Below are 21095 nucleotides of genomic sequence, written 5' to 3'. Positions count from 1 at the left end.
CTCTGCCCCTGGGGTGATATCACAGATGGGCAATCTTCACACTCGCTTTACCTGGACAGACACACAAAGACATGTCAGCAGTGACACCAATGTGTCAGCACTTGTCCACAAGCCTCTTAGATATGTGTAAACGCCCTTCAAATGCAGCCACACCTACAAAGAAGATTGGTACAAATGCGGCCATATAAGTGCAAACACACACACACACAAACACACACACACACACTCACAAACTAAAAAGGAAAGAAAGGGCTAATACATGAGATGAAGCTTTCCTGGATATTCCCATGGACCCCAAATAATGAAGAGAAAGATGACCAGCAAGAGGAGCCACAGTGGCCTCTCTCACTCTCTTGTGCTCCCCAAGGACTCTCTCCTCACAGTGACTTTGAGACCCTCAGGCAGGAACCAAGACACTGTCAAGAACACCCCGATGTCCTATCAAACAATTAAATCTCATGCAGGGGAAAGAAAAGACTGGGACCCTATCAGCAGCTAGAGGAGGAGGAGCTTGTGTCGCAGGAAGAGATTTCCCACAGTTCTAACAACGTGAAATAGACTGGAGCTGGGTCTATGATGAATGGGGGCCACATTTTGACCAGGCAGGCCTCTGTGCCTCTGTGTAATACTAAATACCATGTTCAGACGCTGCAGGGGACAGCAGGGAAATTACTGTAGCTCTTTGTTCCTACTCCCCATGTGACCACATTAGATGCATCTCCTCTGTCTGCTTCTCACGTCTGTTTGCTTGATTGCCATATTGAGGTGAGTGGTGGAGCCTGTCATGTTAAGGCTGCTGGAGCCGAGATCTGACCCTAACCAGTGTGTATGCTTCTTAGAGAGTGTGATGGTTAACCCTGACTGCCATCTTGGCAGGATCCAAGGAGACAGGCATCTGGGAGTGTCTATGAGGGAATCTCTACACTGGGTTAAGTGGGAATATGGGTAGGGCCTTTGAATGAACTGGAAAAGGTGAGCTGATCCTTCATCTCTGCTTCCTGACTGTGGATGTGACATGAGCAGCTGCCTCGCATTCCCACCCTGCTGTCTCTGTGCTTTTCCCTCCATGATGAACGGTACTTTCTGTGTGAGCACAAGCAAACCTCCCTTCCTAAGCCTCCTCCCTTAAGCTGCCTTGGCAACATTAGGAAGAATAACAGAGGGATGGAGTAGAAGAACCCAGACAGGAGAGTGGACTCTGGGCTGGGCAAAGCATGAACAGCCCCGTCTTGTCTTATTATATGCACAACTGTGGACAAGCCAGTGTCTTTGTGAGCTGCACTGTCATAATATGTTAAGGATGTAGCATATCTGGAGGGCATTCTTCAGAGGCAAAGAGGCAAGCAGAAGCATAGCAGATATGCTAGTACAACACATAGTGGCATTTGGGGGTGTGTGTGAACAGTATGGGGAGCACTGCCCTGGTTAGAGGCCAGGGGTGTGGAACCTATATGAAGGCCCTTCCAAAAAGTCCATTCTGAGACTGAGTGGGGAGTGGAAAGTTTTCAGCTGCCATTGTCTTTTGATCCAGGAGCTTCAACTCCAAATCACCTCTGAGACAGAGATGGATCTAGACTGCTCCTTCCTTTAGACGCATATCTGTCATCCCTGTGAGACAGGGGACAGAAGGGACACTTCCTGGGTCCCTTCATCCAGCCAAACTTAAGAGGCCATGGGGCATGACTATTTCCCTTTGTCTTTGATTTCAAACAGCTACTTTTAAAAAGGTCTGGGAAAGAGCTGTGCAGTCCCGGTTCCAAGAAGCTGCCTTAGTTAGGTTCCCATTGCTGCTGTAAAACGTCATAATCAAAAGTAATGTGGGGATGAAAGGGTTTATTTTATTTTACCCCTTCCTGATCACAGTCCAGCATCCAGAAAAGTTGGGCAGGAGCTGAAGACAGGAGTTGATGCAGAGACCATGGAGGAGAAATGCTGCTTACTGGCTGGATTTTCATGGCTTGCTTTGCCTGCTTAAGTAAACCAGAACCAGCAGCTCAGAGGTGGCCCTACCCACAGTGAGCTGCGCCCACATCAATCAGCAATCAAGAGAATGCACAGCGGGCAGGCTTGCTTACAGGCCAGTCTGGTGGGGACATTTTCTCAGTTGAGGTTCCCCGTTGCAAAACGATTCTAGCTTGTATGGAAGTTGACATTTAAAACTAGCCAGCACACTGGCTGGGAGCATTCTGCACCGGAGAGGCAGTTCCTGAAGTGTGAACAGCCAGTGAAGTCAGGAAAGAAATGTGATCAAGTGGCCATTGCAGTTCCCACAAACAGTAGGCTCCCAGCACCATGTTCTTTGGTGTGTGTGTGTGTGTGTGTGTGTGTGTGTATGTATGTATGTAAAACCCCATCTGAGCTGCACAGAGCATTTGTTTCTATTTCCTCTGGGCAGCCCAGGTGTGAATATGGCAGTTGCTTTGCCAGGAACCTGAGGTTGAGAAAGATTTGAAGATTTGCAGTTAAACAAAGCTAGTGATTGAGCTCATGGGGACCTAAGATCTGACATCAGGGCGCGACTCCACCTGTGTTGAAGTTGGACTCTGCCGAGCTCCCCCTCCCCCACCATCCTCTCAAGGCCAACTGCAGGCCCTGACTTTCTCTCACCCCACAGTTCCTAGAAGAGAGTATTTGGCATCACACTGCTGTTAAAATGAGGCTTCTTCCATATATAATTTGGGCTTTACATACATAGAAGGATTTCTTTTATAGCTGCTGGGCAGCCCATAATAACAAAGCATATGGTTTCTCTGCATGCTGAGTGGCCCGCCCCACGCTCCTGATACTTCCAAATCACCAGCTGATTATCAGAGTCCATGGGGGCTCTGAAGGTCTGGGACCCTCCCTCAGTTGCCTGGGTGTGAGCCTTTTTCTCATCAATGGCCCAAAATGCCTGGCATTTAGAGTCTTTAAAGTTGGGGGCATATTTAAATACAGTGTGCTGTGGACTTTTTAAAAATAGTCCCTAACTCACGAGCAAGCAGGAGGCAAATGAACAAGGCACACTTCCGCTTTAATTAACATGTGGGACGCATGTTAGAAGCCACTATTCCACTTAAAATAATCGATTGAAAACATCCCATTTGTCAGGTACCATTTTGCCACAGCCGGTTCCCCTGCACACTCAGCCCCTCCCTCTCACTTCTCCCCTGCTGAGCCAGCAGAGCAGCCACCTTGGCAGGGCCAGTGTTCCTTTCTAAGCTCACCAGGGACCCTATTCATGCCTTCAAAGGGACACTCAGCTTGTTTGAGCATCTAAGATAGCTAAGTGGGAGTTTGGAAGCTGTGTGGACCACCTGCTGTCCTGCCCAGCAGGAAAATCTGAGCGAGTCATTTTATATATTTTCTTACAACCTTGTTTTAACTCTTGGCAAGATGGGGGTTATAGTGGGAGCCCCTAAAGGGGTTGTAAGGATGAACTTCAGGCACAAAGTAGACGTGGGCCAGAGTAAACACCCCGAAGTGGTATCTTGCTAGTATTCTGAATGAAAGATGGCACAGAAGCAAGTTTAGCAAAGGATTGTAAGTGAACAATGCAAGACATTTATTAATCTTTTTTTTTTTTTTGTTTTGAGACAGGGTCTCAGGTAGCCCAGGCTGGCCTCTTACTTGCGTTGTAGACCAAACTAGCCTTGAGCTCCCCAGCCTTTTGCTGAGGTCCCTCCCATACACTGTGCTCTCCAGTAAATACCAACGCAGCATACAAAGCTGATGATAACGAAGAGAATAGAATATAACCTTATTTAAAAGACCAACTTTTCAAGGAATTGTGGTTGGTGCCTGTACTGTAGTTCCTATTACTTGGGAGGCCGAGGCAGGAGGACTGTTGGAGCCAACAAGTTCTAGGCTGTTGTGTTCTGTGATCCATGTCTGCATTCAGCTGGGTATCAATACCATGGCCTCCTGGAAGGTGGGTGCCACCAGGTTATCTAGTGAGGAGGGAATCTAAGTCAGATCTGAAATAGAGTAGGCCATAACTGTTCAGCAGTGGGATTGAGCCCACAAATAGTCACTGTATTCCAACATGGCCAACATAAGACAATACTCACGTCTTAAAGAAAAAGTACAATGAAAGTCGGTTAGATAATCATGTGGATAGTCACACCAAGGGTATAAGTTTCACACATGTGCCTGGGTCAGAAGCTTCATTTAAAAAATGTTTTTTTTTTTTTCAAAAAATTATGAGTGTCTGTGTATGTATATGTCATGTGCATGCAGGTGCCTGAAGAGGCCAGAGGAGGGAATCAGACCCCTGGGAGCTGGACTTTCAGCCCGTGTGAGTTGCGCAGTGTAGATGATGAGAACTGATTTTAGGATTTCTGCAAGAGCCACAAGTGCTCTTAACAGCAGAGCCACCTCTCCAGCCCCAGTGAGCGGGTGGCAGTCCCGTAAGACCTAGAAAGCCAAGCACAGTGCTCACAACTCTGGTGTGTTGGATCATAAGATCTGAATTCAAATCCCAGCTTCATCCTTTCTAGCTGTGGAAATCCAAGGAGCTAACCTCACCTCTTGGATCCTCAAGCCCCCATCTGCTATATGAGCAGGACTGGCTGAGGTCACCAGTCGATACTGTGATTTTTAATTCACTAACTTGATGGATGATGGGGAGTCTGGAAGAGTGAAGGAGGGCCTCCCTCCGACTGGGTAATGTGAAGGATGACAGATCACGACAGTTAGTGTTAACTGCCAACTTGCAGTTGACTGAATTCATCTTGCAGACATCTCAGTGAGGGATTGTTTAGATGAGGTTGGGTGCTGAACATCAAGGAAAGAATTTCCTTAACTGAATGAATTGATATGGCAAGACCTGCCCACTGTGGGTCGCACCATTGCCTAGGCATGTGGACTGTATGAGATGGAGACGGCGAGCTAAGCAGCGGCATGCATCCCATCCCTTGCCCTCTGTTTTTGACAGTGGATGCAATAGACCCAGGAGTCTCAAGCACCTGGTACTGTGGCTTCTCTGCACTGTAACTTGTGACTGCGCATTGGACTAAACCCTTCCTTTCTTAAGATACTTTGTCAGGATTATTTTAATCTCAGCAACTGGGAAAGAAACAAAGGCAGAGTGGAAGGTTGGGGAAAAGTCTGAAAGTGTGAATAGCTTGGGAGCATCTATTTTTAGACAGCGAACACAGTGTGGAGGAACATGGGTCCTGAGGCAGAAAAAGGCTTCATCTGATCAAAATTATGGGCACCATAGAACATGTTTGGAGATCAAACAGTGGGTTCTAGACTAAGCAGAGCCCTGAGCTCAGATGCAGACCCTTCTGAGAGGCCCCTTCTCTTTAAGATTGTCTGCCTGGAGCCTCCATTCATGTTTCTCATTTATTGGAAACCCTTGCACTGGTCACGAGTCTCTGTTTTTTTTTTCAGCTTCATTTGTGACCACACCCAACTATGAAGCCATTAAAGGAGTTTAGATTCCTTCTTCAACTTCTACAACCCAATACAGTCCCCAGATCTGTTGAAGGAACAGGAAACCTCACATGCAGTTTGTCCCGCTTTCCTGAGCTATCTATAGAAGAAAAGAAGTAAATGCTCTGTCTATGACTCAATAGGCTCATCGCAAAGCTTTAGAAGACTATTTTGGAAGAAGTGATAATTCAGATGTATCTACAATTCTCCCATGGTATAAAATCCTGTTCCTTTAGCTATCTTTGCAAAGTGATTGTCAGGGAACACGTTCTGTAAGACACAAGTTAAAATAATAAAGTTTGCTTCTTTAGACGCACTGTAAAAAACTGAAGTTCCCACAAATCCTGACAGTTCCCTACCATTGGTGAATCACTGTCGAAGATCTCTTTGGGTTATTACAGGCACGAAGCACCTGCTTCGATCTTCCCATTTCTGCCCCAAGAGTTCCAGCCAAGCACAGCCTCCCTCTTGACAATAATACCAAGGCTAGAGACTGACTGGACTTTGGTCTTGCCCCCAGGCTGTAAATTGGGAGGAACAGGCTCCAAAGAACCTTCCTTCTGGTATTCAAGAGATTAAGAGTGTGGGATCTTCCTCCTAAACCTCAGGAGATGAGAGCCTTCTTCTACATCCTTCTGAAGAGGTCAGGGAACACTGCTTTTACCAGGTCCCCGTTTTTAGCATCCATTTCTACCATTCATCCTCCTTTCTGTGCTCCTGCATCCAAGAACATGGGTTAGTCCCTTCCCATGTGCAAGGAAGATAAGTGGGCAGCATTGTAAACTGGCCTCTGTCCTAAGCTCACTCAAGGCTGTGCTCAGTTACAAAGGGGAGCTTACCTATGGGAGAGTGCTAATCTCCACTGATCCATCAGTTGAACTTAAACTGATGATCTTACCTAGTGGGCCTGTTCCAAGCATGGAACTCATGGATAGAATCTTGTAGCAGACAGAAGTTGGAGAGATTGAAAATGTGTATGTGAGGGCTGGGGTCAGGGATAGTTTCTATCATCAAGATGAGAGGGACTCAACACCCCTCCCCACCACCCAGAAAGATCCCTCAAAGTTGAGTGGTTCTCATTCATAGTCAGCAAGACAACAGCTCCTGTAGTTACCAGGAAGTAAATTTTGATGGCAAAGGGAATGTGTGGAAGAGGGTCCTGAGCTCTGGGCAGGAGCTTAGTGGCTGACAACTCCATTGCAACTGTATGAGTCCCCAGCTGAGAACCAAGTCAGAGCATGCTGGCTCTGACTCCAGAATTTGGATGTACTATGTTAATATGTTGAGTGGGGTTGGCTATTTTACAGAATACTATAAAATGAATGCAGGCTGGCTGTAAACCATTACAAACTTCCCTTCAAAATATATTTCTCATGTCTTCCATTTGAGAATGTCTGCAATTAGTTCCCCCTTCTCTTTCTCTCCTCTTTCTCTTTTCTTCTCTTCCTCTCTCTGCCTTTTCTTCTTTTCTCCCACCGTCCTTTCTTTGCTGTTATGTTATATGTGGAATCCAGAGCCTTGCACAGGAGAAGCAGATAACTCACCATTGAGCAATCCTCCCAGCCTCAACATTGTGTTTTCTGGAAAGCATAGTAATTAAGGTAGGAAGGAAAAAGGTGCCGTCCCCAGGCTGTTTAGGCTCAAAGTTGGCTACAAAGATGAGGCCATGACTTTGGACAAGTTACCTAACTTACCAAGTGGGGTGTCACAGGCAGAAAATTTACCCTCAAAGTCACCCAAATCCTTACTCCTAGAACCTATGGACATATTTCATTAAATAACAAAAGAGAACTTTTGGAGAATTAAAGTTAGGAACTTTAAAACAAGGAGTGGCCACTAGGTAAACAGCTTGGCCTCTGAAAGTGGAAGAGGAAGTCAGAAGGGCTGGCTGATGAGACGAGGCAGGGTTACTGGGATGGTCTGCAGCTCATCACAGGGTGAGATGATGCATGGCCAGGTGAGGAAGAGGAGAGGATCAGGGGACAGGGTGTTGTCTAGAAGTCAGAAACAGCCCCTAGCCAACAGCCACCAAAAGAAACAAGGTTGTTCTTAAAACAAGAGTGACCATATTTTGCCAATAATCCAAATGTTCGAGGAAACAGGTCCTTCTCCCCATCCCCCAGGAGTCCCTGGGTAGCAGCATCTTATCCCTTTGACCCAGAATTGGATGTTCAACATAAGAGCTGCAAATTAATATATTTGAGTTGCTTCAAGATGCTCAGTCCTGTCATAGAAATAATAGAAAAACAAACACAGGGGTGGGGAAAACAAATCCCTGTTAATCATACAGTGGAGCCTTGGAAGGCCAAGCTTTGCTTCCCTTCTTACCACCCCAGCCACACCCACCTTCCTTCTCTTTCGCCTATCATCAGCTGATACTCTCAACCTTCCATCTTGTTTCTTGACAGATGTTCTCAAGAGATATCCCCAGTATGTCTGGTTTTATGTGGAGACCCTTGATCCACTTGGACTTGAGAATTGGACCTCCACATAAAACCAGATACACTGAAGCTAATACAAGAGAAAGTGGGGAAGAGCCTTGAACACATAGGCACAGGGGAAAATTTCCTGAATAGAACACCAGTGGCTTATGTTCTAAGATCAACAATCAACAAATGGGACCCCCATAAAATTGTAAAGCCTCTTTATGGTAAAGGACAGTGTCAATAGGACAAAATGGCAGCTAACAGGTTAGGAAAAGATTTTTACAATACTACATCCGATAGAGGACTAATAGCCAATATATACAAAGAACTCAAGAAGTTAGACTCCAGGGAGTCAAATGGCCCTATTAAAATGGGGTACAGAACTAAACAAAAAATTCTCAACTGAGGAATATTGAATTGCTGGGAAGCACCTAAAGAAATATTCAACATCCTAGTCATCAGGAAAATGCAAACCAAAACAACCCCGAGATTCCACCTTACATCAGTCAGAATGGCTAAGGTCAAAAATTCAGGTGACAGCAGATGCTGGTGATGATGTGGAGAAAGAGGAACACTCCTCTATTGTAGGGAAGATTGCAAGCTGGTTCCAGAGTAGCTACTCTGAAAATTAGTCTGGTGGTTCCTCAGAAAATTGGACATAGTACTACCTGAGGACCTAGCTATACCCCTCCTGGGCATATACTCCAAAAGATGCTCCAACATATAACAAGGATACATGCTCCACTATGTTCATAGCAGCCTTATTTATAATAGCCAGAAACTGGAAATAGCCCAGATGTCCTTCAACAGAAGAATGGATACAGAAAATATGGTAAATTTACACAATGGGATAGCACTCAGTTATTAAAAACAATGGCTTCATGAAATTCTTAGGCAAATAGATGGAACTAGAAAATATCATACTGGTAAAGTAACCCAGTTACAAAAGAACACACATAGTATGCACTCACTGATAAGTGAATATTAGCCCAAAACCTTGGAATACCCAAGATATTGTGAAGAAGACCAAAATGTAGATGCTTCAGTTTTCCTTAGAAAGGGAAACAAAATACTCATGAGAGGGACTTGGGAGAAAGAAAGGAGGAAGAGGGAGACAAAGGAGGGCAGGATCAATTATGGGAGGAGACGGGGATAAAATACAGAGGGTCAGGAATTTGAACAGAGGTGTGTAGCGATGGGGGATGGGGAACTGGAGGTAGCTACCAGCAAGTGTCAGATGCCAGGAAAGCAAGAGGCTCCCAGGACCCAACAGGGATGAGATTAGCTGGAATGCCCAACAAAGGGAAGGAAGAACTTATAGAGAACATATCCAGAGGTTAGGCAAGTCCTTCAGTTGGGGGATGGGCCACCCACTCATCCCCAAATTTTTAACCCAGAATGGCTCCTGTCTAAAGGAAATATGGAAACAAAGTTTGAAGAAACTGAAGGACAGGTCATCCAGTGACTGCCTGACTTGGGGATCCATCCTATATACAGACACCAAACCAAGACACTATTGTGGATGCCAAGAAGTGCTTGCTGAAAGTAGCCTGATAGAGCTGTCTCTTGAGAGGCTCTGCCAGAACCTGACAAATATAGAGGCAGATGCTCACAGTCAACCATTGGACTGAGCACGGGGACCCCAATGGAAGAGTTAGAGAAAGGACTGAAGGAGTTGAAGCGGTTTGCAACCCCATAGGAAGAACAATATCAACCAACCATAACCCCTCAGAGCTCCCTGGGACTAAATCACCAACCAAAGAGTACACAGGGAGGGACACACGGATTCAGCTGCATATGTAGCAGAAGATGGCACTGTCTGGCATCAATAGCAGGAGAAACCCTTGGTCCTGTGAAGGCTTGATACTCCTCTTCACCTGTCCTCAATGAAGATGTTGATTTGGCTACAATTGATTGAGACTACTCTCTACATATTTGTCTGTGCCATCAAAATTACAAATGTAAAGTTGGCCCATCTTTTCTTTTCTAGTTGTCCAGTCACTTTTCCTGTGCAGAGAAGATCCCTATAAATAGATGCTTTCTCTCAACTTTCATCCCTTGCAGTCATTGTCGCTGTCTGTGAATCACTGGTTAAATTTCTTCTATCATATAGACACAATACAAATGAACAAACAAGCAACCAAAAACAAACAAAAAGAAGCAAACAAAAATCACCCAAACAAACAAAAACCCAACCAAATAAGAGATTTTTTCCCCTAGCTTCCCATTCTGTCTCAGAAGGTGTCTACTGCAAGAAGCTTCTCCCAGTTTCTCCACCAGGACAATCTCTACAAATGCCAAAGCTTTATGAGTGCATTTGGTAGATATTACATTTACTCAAACTGTAGGCTGTGGGGGAGTTTCTTCTCTTTCATTACAGTCTAAATGCTGTTGGGGTATAATAAAAGACAAACACAAATCCTAAAATCCTGACTTAAAATCAGTAAATTTTTACAGAATATTAATCTTAAGATATAATCACTTCAAGTCTATCTTCTGTTTCCTCCTTCCATCGTCTTCTCTTTCTCAAATTCATAGTCGCTATTTCTTTAACTGTTTAAAAGGTTTTGTCTCGTTTTTATTACATGTTTGTATGTGGGTATGGGCAACAGAATGTAGAGCCCAGAGAGGCCAGCAGAGGCTCTTAGACTCCCTGGGACTCAAGTTACACAGTCAGTTTTGAGCTACTCTATTTGAATGCTGGAAGTCAAAACTTTGGTCCTCTGCAAAAGCAGTATGTGCCTTCTCCCTCTTCTTTATTAAAATTTATTTTTGCGAGACCATTTTACATGATATTTACTTATGGGACACAATTTTAAGTGTGCAATATATTGACATTGCCTGTTGACATAAGGTTGTACAAAAGAGCTCATTGGAACTCGACACCCAAGGATTACATTTGGGATGGAGAGATGGCTCAACACTGAAGAACACTTAACTGTTTCTTCAGAAGTCAGGACGTTAATTCTCAGCAGCCACACGATACATGACAGTTTGCAACCCTCATGTTGGGCACAGACATTTACACAGGCAAAACACTCACACATAGAAAATAAATGGAGTAAATGTAAAATACGAAATAGCTACACATTTTCCCTTTACCCCATGTGAGTGGCCATGAAGACTAATCACAATTGCGAACTTGATTAGCTCTAGAATCACTGTGAAGATAATCAGGGTATGTTGGGAAGTACCCACCATGAGTAGCACCTTTTTCCTGTGCTGGAATCCTGGATGTTATCTGAAGGAGAAGCTGAATTAAACGTTAGCATTCAATGCTTTCTACTTTCTGACTGTGGATGCAGTGTGACCAGCTGCCTCGGTGACTTCCCTACCATGATTGACTTGAACCTCAATGAGCCCAAATCAAGCATTTCTCCTGTGAATTATGCCAAGGTATTTTATCATAGCAATAGGAAAAACAGCCAAAACTCTGACATTCATTCCTTGAGTTTGTGAACTTGACTTTCCCAATGATATTATTTGATATTTGTGCTTTGCCTGGTTTATTTGATTTGACAATGTCCCCAGGATTTAGCCTTGATGCCACTGGGACTTTTGAAGGCTAAAGTTACTCCTGTGAGTGTGTGGGCCACATGTACATATCCACTCATTGATCAATGTATGTTTTAGTCATTCTCAAATTTTGGTACAGTACATCCAGGGGTTTTGGCATCTCTCCAAGTCCTCACCATACTCTGGGATAAGTAGCCAGCACTGGATTGCTCTCTTTCTAATTTTGTGACGACTCTTTATACTTGTCTTCCTCATCTCTGTGTCACTGTCCATTCTCACCAAGTTCACCAGATTCCACGTTCTTCACCGTCTGCACAGAACGTGTCGTTTGGTATGCTTCCTAGTCTTGTTAAGTGTCTATGATGGGTGGATGCGCTGGGGGGGAACTTAGAGAAGCTCAGGTCTGAACCATCCCCTGCTTTCCAGCTGCTCTTCTGCCTTTCTCATCTTCCTCTATGGCATGCTGCTGCCTGCCTGGCTCTGCTAACAGCATAGCACACAGCCAGCTCTGCTCAGTCCCACTGGTGCTTCCAGTCTGTGCTATGCCTAGGTCTGCTTCCAGCCCTCTATTCCACCTCCTCTCCCCATCTGTGACTATCCTCCCCACACTGCAAAGTAGATCCCAAGTAACTAGAAAAAGAATGAATTCTTTTAAGTTTGACTCCTCTGAAGTTCCTAAGGTTAGGCACTCAGCAAATATTTTTGGGTTTGAACACAAAACTGAAAAGTGCAGATGCCAAACTCTCGCTGCTTGTATTCCCACATGCATCCCCAAATGGCAGTGTCATTAGGAATTGGCAAGTTTTTTTTAGTTTATTAAGGCAGCATTAGCTCATCATCAGTATATTTACGTTTATATAAATGAAAATAGCCTGTGTGTGCACGCGCATGCACATATGTATGCATTATTGTCCATGTGAGTAGAGGCAAGTTGCTTTCCACCTTGGGTTTTGAGACACCATTTGTCCCATAACCTGAAGTTGACCAACTTCCATGTCTGGCCAGGGAGCCCACTGGAAACTTCCTGAACCATTTTTCCAGCCTCCCATCAGAAAGATGAAAAGTACCATCAATAATACGCCTTACAGATCACCTTGAAAACGAGTGAAAAAATTTCATGGACTGTCTTCCTTTGTTTCTTCTAGAATATTCCCCTTCTCTCCATGACTAACACTAACCTGACAGCGGTGATTAGCAGCCAGGAAAGCATACGCTTTTAAAGTTATAGCAGATTAGATAGGAATTTTTAGAGATGTCATGAAACTTCTTCCCTTGAGGGTGGCCATGGTTCTTACTGACTAATTATGGATATGGAAGTAATACCTTTGGGAAGCAAGTTATATTTCAAGGTCCTTCCTTGTTGTGGTAAATATTAAATATTAAAAATATTTACCGCAACACGTCCTGGCCTCAGGTTTTGAGCAGGCCACTTGCCATTGGCTGCATTTATAAACTGATCAAGTTGAATCTTTATATAGCTGGCTTAATACCTAATACTTTGGGTCTCATGCACAACTCCAAAGCTGAACTTGGCTGGAGTAGGATCCCAACCTGTCTTCAGCCACAGGGGTTTAGGGGACAAAGGCTGGGCAGGTTTGTTGCTGGTATTGACATCGCTCAATAGTTGGTTATCAAGGGTCCTCAACACCGAGCAATAGCAACTATTTATCTCTGCTTCCTGACCATAGATGCAAGGGCACCAGATGTCCTGAGTTCCTTCCATCACAACCGTGATGGACTGTACCCCCAAATAATGAGCCCAAACAAACCTTCCTCTCTTAATTTGCCTTTCTTTGGGGGGGGATCAAATAATTTTGTCCCACAAATGAGAAAAGGGAGTAAGACTAAGGCATGGGAGGATAATCAGCGGCCAGACTCCGTCACTGTAATGCCAGCCCACTTGTGCTTCCCAACTCTGTCTTGACTTCAGGGGACGGGCTGGTTCTGGCCTGCTCAGGCTTTGTCTAGCACCCCAGTGAGGATGAGAGTCCCTGTATATGCTCTCCCATAGCTTCTTAAGAGTTAACATTTAAATTGGAGTAGGGCCCAGGAGAGAGAGAGAGAGAGAGAGAGAGAGAGAGAGAGAGAGAGAGAAGATTGCCTGAGACAGTGGGGGGAGGGGCTTGGGGAGTAGCAGTGTGAACCACTGGGAAAATAAATCCCTATTTCACTTCAAGTCTGTTTCCCCGGAGAGAAGGCCACACTCTTCTACCTCAGGGTTGTTATAGCAGACATAAAAGGAATCATTTAATTTCTGAGACTCAGCCTGATTTCTCCCACCCCTAAAATAACCAGGACAGTGGTGCTGACCCCTGAGGCAGCTACCTGACTTTGTAATATTGAAAGATAAAAATGTTCCTTGCAAAGGAGCTGGAAGTTCTGATATTGTTAAGTCAGAAGTGACATCACAAGTGAGTTTTCCTAATGTGACCTTCATAATTAATGCTGGGGCCAGCATTAGACAGACATTTACTCATGCCGATGCCCCGCTGTCCTCCCTGTCTTGCCCTGGCACAGTGACTGACAGACAGGTGAGGTCTGACCCTGAGATTTCTCAATTTTGTGGCCTTGCCCTAATTTTTTTTATCTCCTCATCTTTAAAACTGGAATAGTCATATTGTGAATGCAATGGATTGTTACTGGATTGGCCAAGGTAACATGGACACTAGGAAGCCACGGTAATGCCTACCATTGTGGTTATGAACATGTTACCTCTTGTTCTGTGTTGCCACATTCTTCAGACATCTTGGAGAACTGATCTGACCTTCAGAGGGTTCTGACCCTTCCTCACTCATTCCTTAATTGTTCTCTACATTATATTGATGAAACCAGGATTACCTGGGGACTCCCAAATACTTGCTTTATTTAGTTTACCCCACAAGTCCAGGGAGGAATGACCTTCAAAGTCTAGTCAAGAGTCTGTTCCAAACAGACTGTGTATCTTAAGCAAGGAAGGTTTGGGTAAAGGTGGGGTCTAATTGGTGTTAGATGAGAAGGTCCACTGTGTTTTCCCAGGGGAGTCCTAATTTGGATGTGTGAAAGGCCCAGGAAAATGGAGAACTTGGGGGAGTGAATAGATCTCATGCCCAGAGACGCCTTTGTACCATCTGAAATCACAGGCAGGCTCAGTCTGTCTCTCAAAGTGAACACTCGAGAGAATGGCTGGTGGTGGCTTTAATCCAGAGAAGGGTCTGTGAGTTCTGGGTTTATCCATCTCTGAACACCCCACCAGCAGACAAGGCTGGAGGCTGAGCTTGATAGGAACCACGGGCCACTGTCACGGTGCTCAGTCACAGCCTGTCTATAAGCAAACTGCTCTGTTCCCTTTTGACCTTTAAAAATATTTGAGAGAGAGGGAGGAAGGGAGGGAGGGAGGGAGGGAGGGAGGGAGAGAGAGAGAGAGAGAGAGAGAGAGAGAGAGAGAGAGAGAGAGAGAGAGGGAGGGAGGGAGGGAGGGAGGGAGGGAGGGAGGGAGGGAGGGAGGGAGGGAGAGAGAGAGAGAGAGAGAGAGAGAGAGAGAGAGAGAGAGAGAGAGAGAGGGAATTTTGTGTATGAGTGTGTGTAAATGTGTGTAAATGTGTGTATGTCTGTGAGTGTGTATGAGTGTTTAGTATGTGTCTGTGTCTGTCTCTGTGAGTGTGTGTGTATGTATGTATGTGTGTTTCTGTGTGTGTCTCTGTGTATGTGACTGTGTGTATGTGTGTGTGAGTATGTGTCTGTGTATATATATGTACATGTGATTATGTTAGTGGCTATGTGCATACGGACTGCCCATGGAGGCCAGAGGCAGCTTCTCAGAGGAGCTTGAGTTAAAAGTGGTAGTGAGCTACCCAGTGTGGGTTTTGGAAACTGAGTGAATAATTTTAAATATTCAACAACCTCATCTATTCATTCACGCCCAGTGCCCAGTGTTATGGCATGTCCTGTTCCTGATACTTATTCAGTGTATTATTACCCATTGCTTCTGAAACTTAATCATACTTGAGTGTTTAACTATTTGTTGGCCCCTTTCCCTCACAAGATTAATTTAAAAATTCACTTGTGAGTTCAAGAGGATTACGTCTTGTTCCATTACCATATTTTGTGTGTGGTGTGTATGTGCATATGTGTGTGTGTGTGTGTGTGTGTGTGTGTGTGTGTGTACAGGTGCATAGGAGTTTGTGTGCATATGTGTAGAGGTGAGAGGTTCCTACCACATGGCCCTCTCCACCTTAGTACTTGAGACAGAATCTCACTGAACCTGCAGCTCATGCATTCAGCAAGACTTGCTGCCATCAAGCTCCAGGGATGCTCCCTTCCTCATCTCCCTGGTGGTGGAGCACATCCCCAGGTCTCCATGCCCAGCTTTGCTGTGGGTACTGGGATCCAAACGCAGGTCCTTTGTGGCAGGGACTTTGCCCACTGAGCCACTTCCCCATGTCCCCAAATACTATTTCTCTTAAAGAATCTCCCACTAACTAGCTGGGTCCCAAGCCCCTGTCTCCTCTTGTCGTGTTTCTGTGCTAACATTGATTGACTGAATTGTTCACAAACAATCTCGAACAAATTCATGGGTTTTAGAGGATTGAGAAATGATGAACCTATTAATTTTTTGACAACATAGACTTGATTTATCCAGCGTGGAGCTTTGTTTGGCTGTCACCAAAGGGGCTTGGGTTGTTTATTGTCTTTAGAGCCACGTGGATTCATCATGGTTGACATCAAGAGAAATGGAAAACTCATAGGGTGAAGTGGAACAGAATTTTGCACAGAATGTTTTTTGCTCTGTGGTTCAAGGTTATGGATGAATTTGCTCTTTGTGCTATTTTTATGTCTATTGTATGTGGAGAGCTGGGTGATTCTTGGCTCTGTCAACACTTCTAATTTAACTGCCCTTCATATCGGGTACGTAGTCAGACCCTTAGGCTCAGCTGCTAAAAATGAACTAGCAAAAGTCCAACTTTTCAAATTTCCTCCTCTCAGGCTATGCCTGTACAACTCTAGTTTGCCTCCTGCATTAAGGCTCAAAGTCCATGAAGAACATGGTTTCTGATGCAAAATAAAATCCTTTATGTTTCCCACTATCTGTTACCTGCTCTCTCTGAAATACAACAAGAGGTTAGCAGGTCAATTTAGATGAAAACAAACTCATCTTCTGCCTTTTCTCCAGAAGTCTCTAGTGACTTTGCAGGCTTGCTGAGGATGCCTTTTCCAGGCACAAGTCTCCCAGATGTCATCCATCATGTTCAGTACTGTGAAACACTACCATAGAAAGGGTGATACAGAATCTCAACTATTGGCTTGCTTTGGACCCCTGATAAATGCTACTGCTGTGGTTACTCTGTGAGGTCACAGTGTCTCACAATCGGAACATGCTGCTAACAAAATTTCAGATGAGCTTCTATGTGGAAGGGACAGGGGACAGGAGGAGCAGACATGGGCACTTTCATGGCCTGTGTGATGAATTCCTGATACTCTATACTATAAAAAGAAGTACACATATGTCATCGCTGCCTTAGTGCTCACACAGTTGAATGGTTTATCTGTTCTGAGGGAACCCCCATCCCAGCTCAGATGCTCTTGGGAGGACACGGTTGACAACAGCAGAAAGAGTGTGAGCCCAGACATCAACAGAAGGGGAAGTGTACAGAGAAAGATAGTGAGGGAAACATGGGTACCACATGTCCCAGCAACATGGCTGACTACATGACCAGAATGAGAAGCCTGAGCTTTGAATGTTTGGCTGACCTCGTTCCTGCCCTCTTCTCCCTGCATCTCTCTATAAGGTAAAATAGAAGGCAGATTTTGAAACTGTTAGCCCACTGTTTTCCAATCGCCAGCTCTCTGAATAATGTGGTTTTAAAGATTTTATTCCTGTCTCTTCTCACTGGCATCTGTGAGTGACAGAGAGCTGCTCTAGTACATTCCAGTTCAGAAGGAGCAACTGTATACACCTCCCCTGCACAACCATCCTGCCTCTGTTCCAGAACCAGTGTTTGAGATTTGTTCTCAAGCTGTGCTGATTGAGGTAGGTGGTGTCAGGTGAAGACTTGTACAAGTAGTAAAGGTACTGAACTGAGGGTATAAGAAAAAGCAGGAGATTGGATGACATTGAAGTAGACCACACGGGTTTAGTAGGTTATCCACATGTTAAAAGAAAGTCCTGTCTTCTTCATCTCTCTCTCTCTCTCTCTCTCTCTCTCTCTCTCTCTCTCTCTCTTTCTCTCTCTCTCTCTCTGTCACATGGGCATGAAGGCCAGATCAACATTGGGGTTCATTCTAAACCTTCCTTAGATAGTGTCTATTTTGTGTTTTGAGATGGCATTTCTCATTGTCCTGGAGCTCAGTGCAGGTTAGACTGGCTACCTGGTCAGTTTCAGTTACCTTCCTGTTTCTAATCTTAAGAAATGGGATTATCCAGTGGATGCCACCATACTGGTGAATGCTAGGCATTGAACTTACATCCTAATGCTTGCATGAAAGTACTTCCCTGACTTTGTCACCTCCTCAGCCTGTCCCTTCTTGTTCCTTTTTCATTTGTATATCTAAGACAGAAGATATCTTCACAGCTCTGAGAAAGTAGACTTCTGTGATGACTTGTCTTGGTGTCAACTTGATCACATATCACCTAAAATCCAAGGAGATGAGCATACCTGTGAGGAGTATTTTTGATTGGATTCTCTGAGGTGGGAAGACCTAAAATCTGGGCCACACCCTTTTGATGGAAAGCCATATAAAAGGACCAGTAGGAAGCATTTGCTTTTGCTGGCTGGCCTTTTCTCTCACTGGCAACTTACACAATCCTGCTGCTGAGATATTCCTCCACTGGTGTTAGAACCTACTCTTTTTGGGATCCTAACATAAGCTGAAGACCAACTGAGACATCCAGCCCTGTGGACTGAACAGCTATTAAATTCTTAGCTTTTTAGTCAGGAGACAGCCATTGTTGAACTAGTCAGGCTACAGCCTGTAAGTCACACTGATTATGTATATGTGTATATATTATATGTAATGTGTAATACATGTATATATATCATGTATAAATAATGTACATAATATATCATATATAATGTAAATTCACTTTATTAGTGATGTTCCTTTATAGAACTATGACTAATACCACTTCTTGGGAAAAAATACTAGCTACAGTGGGAAATCTTGCTATACTAGACTATATTAAAACATTTAAGATAAACTTCTGCACCTGACAGTGATGAGGAGGTGGGGGGGCATCTCTAGGATGAGACGGAGACCCAGGGTAAGGGAGGCACCCAAGAATCAATGGTGGTAACCTTAGTTGTGACTCACTGCATTGAAGATATGGAACCTGAAGAGGCCTCCTCCTGTAACTAGACAGAAACCCAAGTGGAGTGCCAGAGACACCAACTCATCCACAACCCAAACATTCAATCCAAAGTGCATCCTGTCTACAAGTAATAAAGGCAAGGGGGAGGGAACAAAGACCAAGGGAATGGTTAACTAATAACCTGCCTAACTTCTGATCCATCCCACAGTCAAGCACCAATCTCTAACACTGTTGATGATACTCTGTTATGCTTGCAGAGAGAAACATATTGTTCTTTGAGCGGCTAAACCCAGTAGATGACTCAGACAGATGCAGACACCCACAGCCAAACAGTGGACAGAGCTTGGGGACTTTTATGAAAGAATAGGAGGAAGAATTGTGGACCCTGAAGGGGATAGGAACTCCACAGGAAGACCTACAAAGTCAATTAATCTGGACCCCTTGGGGCTTTTAAAGTATGAATCACCAACCAAAGAACACACGTGGCTGGACCTAGGCCTCCTTGCTAATATGTAGCAGATTTGCAGCTTGACTTTCATGTAGGTCCTGAACAACTGGAATGGGGGATATCCCAAAAGATGTTGCTTATATGTGAGATATGTTCTACTATCCGGGCTGCCTTGTCTGGCCTCAGTGGGAGAGGAAGTGCATAGCTTTGAAGAGACTAGAAATACCAGAGAGGGTGGGAAGAGGACAGGAGGTAAGGGGGGCATAGGGGAATGATCGTGGGAGGAGGAAACCAGATAAGGGGGAGTAAGTGGGAAGCAAAGTAATTAAGTGAAAACAAATGAAACAAAAGCTAAGTCATAGAGCAATGACTCTCAACCTTCCTAATGCTGTGTCCCTTTAATACAGTCCTCATGTTATGACGATCCCCAACAATAGTTATTGTGTTGCTATTTCATAACTGTAATTTTGCTACTGTTATGGAACATGATGTAAATATCTGATATGCGACCCTGAAAGGGGTTGAGAATCTCTGCCATAGAGGATAAAACGCTGATATAAAATATCAGTGAAAAAAGATTAGCACCAAGGAAAGATGCATAACAATGAGAAGAAAGACAGCAGGAAAATGCCTAAGAGAGTCTGCTGGTTAGTTTTTAACTACAAACTTGACACAACCTGGAGTCACCTGAGAAGAGAGTCTTAATGAACAATTACCTATACCAGTTTGGCCTATGAGCACACGTGTGGTAATTGTATTGTTAACTAGTGTGTAAATATCCAGTTAACAATAGCCCATTGTGGGTATCATTATTCCCTAGGTAATGGTCTTGACCTGTATCTAGCTAAACCTGAGTCTAAATCTAGCCAAATATAAGCACAAGTAACCAGCTAGTAACTATGTATATATGTCTCTCTGCCCTTGACAAAATATCTGCTGTGACAAGGTGTGTGAGTTCCTGCCTTGACTTCTCCTAAGTGATGGGCTATTGGAATTGTAAGTTGAAATAAATCCTTTTCTTCCCTAAGTTGCTGTTGGTCATGATGTTCTGTCAAATTGACAGAAGTGAAGCATTAACAGACACTTAGAAATTTACTTTGTACCAGGCATTAGATACCAAACAACTCTTGGGTATAGAAGGGGTACGGTCACCAGGGAAATGCAGAGTCAAGCCATAATGTAATATGATAATAAACTTGGATAAAATAAAAAAGGAAAATGTGAAGTAACTGGAACTCACATGCTTTGCTGACAAGAGTCTAAATTTATACAATCCTTATGAAACAGCTTTGTAGAATCTTCAATAGGAAAATATACATAACTTGACTCAGGAATTCTACTCTTAAGTTATATATCCAACAGAAAGCCACATATGTTCACCAAAAGATTTCGCAGGAATATTCATAGCAGTCTTACGTAGAATAGCCTCATGACAGAACAACTCAAAAGTTCACCTTCAAACATTATATCCATTGAGATGTTTGCTGTTTTCAATTTGACAGACTCTAGAATCACCTGGGAGATGGGCCTCTGGATATTTTTATGGGGAATTATCATGGTTACATTAACTGATGTGGGAAGACTCGCCCATTGTGGGTGGCACCATTCCCTGGCTGGAAACCTGGGGTGTATGTGGAGATAGGGATCTGAATGGTAGCCTTTGTCTCCCTGCTTCTTGACTATAGATGAGAAGTGACCAGTTGCCTCAAGGTCCTACCACCTTGAATTTCCTGCCCTGATGGACTGTATCCTTGAATTGTGAGCCAAAAGAAACTCTTTTTCTCTTAAGTTGCTTTCATCAGAGTGTTCTGTCACTCCATTTTCTCAATGCAGTTGTATCTCTTTGCTGTTGACTTGCTTTGTGTACTGGGCTGGCTTTCCCCAAAGCAGTTGCAGATTTTTCTCTTTCTACATCCCATCTCCCTGAAGGAGAAGAGGATTATAGAGGTTCACCTTGAACATGCATCTCCTCATGGGTTCTTGGGATTTAAACTCAGGTCTT

The 21095-nt window shown here is 44.2% G+C and overlaps 1 protein-coding gene across 5 annotated transcripts in view; it reads right to left on the bottom strand.

The window, feature by feature from the left end:
• Positions 1 to 21095, bottom strand: part of GRIA1 (glutamate ionotropic receptor AMPA type subunit 1) — a gene marked incomplete at both ends in the record, with an annotated part of 304357 nt that overhangs the window by 42295 nt on the left and 240967 nt on the right. The gene's annotated exons all lie outside the window — the stretch shown is intronic.

This window comes from Micromys minutus (genome assembly GCF_963924665.1).
Source record: "Micromys minutus genome assembly, chromosome: 10".
Taxonomy (NCBI): domain Eukaryota; kingdom Metazoa; phylum Chordata; class Mammalia; order Rodentia; family Muridae; genus Micromys; species Micromys minutus.
Note: the sequence above shows the minus strand (reverse complement) of the source record. Positions and strands in the feature narration are given on the sequence as shown.